A 1,784-nucleotide genomic window follows, 5' to 3' on the forward strand; every position below is an offset into this window, starting at 1 on the left:
AGTTTGGTTAGTTATGTTGCGATCAGTTACTTGATTATTTTTTGTCCACTCATTTTAACGTTTTAAATTACTTTCCCCTGGGCCCTTTGGTTTTAGGGAAAATGCCCATTTAGTACTAATTTGAACCCCTCATTCCCCATTCCAATGACAATCTTTTTCATTAGCTCATTTCAATATAAGGTAACATTTTATGCCCAAATGCACAAATCTTTACTAAAGTTTTAATAAACTATATTATTTTAAGACTATTTTGCCCTCATCCTTTAAACATGCATAGAGAGAGAAAATGAAAGAGAGAATACTTGGTCGGAATCTCACCGGACTCCGACTCCGGTCACCGGCCACCGGACTCCGGTCACCGGCCGCCGGAATCCGGTCACCGGAATTTTCCCGACCGCCAGACTCCGGTCACCGGAATTTTCCCGACCGTCGGACTCCGGTCACCGGAATTTCCCCTGTAACTAGTTACTGACCCCCAATAACCAGTTACTGACCAGTTAACGACCCCTAATAACCAGTTATTAACCCCCAGTAATCAGTTACTGACACCCAGTAATCAGTTACGTACTGACACCCAGTAATCAGTTACTGACCAGTTACTAACACCCAGTAACCAGTTATTGACCCCCAGTAACCAGTTACTGACCTTAATAATCGAGTTACTGACCCCAATAACTTTTAGTTTTCAGTTACTGACACCCAATAATCACTTTATTTTCAGTTACTGACACTCAGTAATCACCCAATAATCACTTTGTTTTCAGTTACTGACACCCAGTAATCACCCAATAATCATGTTTTCAGTTACTGACCAATTACTGACACCCAGTAACCAGATACTGACACCCAGTAACCAATTACTGACCCCCAGTAATCGATTACTGACCAGTTATTGACACCTAGTAACCAGTTACTGACCCCCAGTAATCACTTTGTTTTCAGTTACTGACACCCAGTAATCACCCAATAATCATTTTGTTTTCAGTTACTGACTCCCAATAACTTAGTTACTGACCCCCAATAATTAATTACTAACCCCCAATAATCAGTTACTGACTCTCAATAACTGAGTTACCGACTCTCAATAACCGAGTTATCGACCCCTAATAACCGAGTTACCGATTCCTTAAAAAAGTTACTGACCCACCCTGACCACTTACCGACCGTCGCCGGCGTCGACTACGACAGATGACCTTAAGCTTCCTCCTAACTTCCACTGCCGCCTTCAATCTCTTGCAATAGTGCCTTAAATTAGAAAAGAAGCTTTACAGTGGATCTCCATCTTCAAATCCGACGACGAAGAAGATTACAGTGACGTCGGAGAGGGAGGACTTGAGGGAGTCGACGTCGAATAGAAGAGATCGGAGGTCATCGGCGGCTTGGATGATGTCTCGGTAGTGAGCGCGGCAGACGCAGTCATCAGAGGCAGTTTTCATGGCGATTTGAAGGCGTTGGCCACGATCTGTTGATCGGAGATGGAGTTCCAAGCGCGACAAACACGACTGGAGCGAGTGAGGTTGAAGATCAAGGTCGAGGTCGAGATCGAGAAGCTCGTTGGCGAGGCAACGCCGCTTCTGCTTTGAACGGACATCTAGATCGGGAAAATTACAAGAAGCCAGTGGCTCCACCACGGTGGTTCTAGATTTGACTGCTCCTTCGCGTCGATCCTCTTCCTGACGGCGACCGAAGACGAATCTTCAGCCTTGATGATCTGATGGAGGAGACCTGGTCGGAGAAGAAGAAGAGGAAGAGGAAGAAGAGAGAGAGAGAGAGAGAGAGAGAGA

This window comes from Fragaria vesca, linkage group LG3 (assembly GCF_000184155.1).
Source record: "Fragaria vesca subsp. vesca linkage group LG3, FraVesHawaii_1.0, whole genome shotgun sequence".
NCBI lineage: Eukaryota > Viridiplantae > Streptophyta > Magnoliopsida > Rosales > Rosaceae > Fragaria > Fragaria vesca.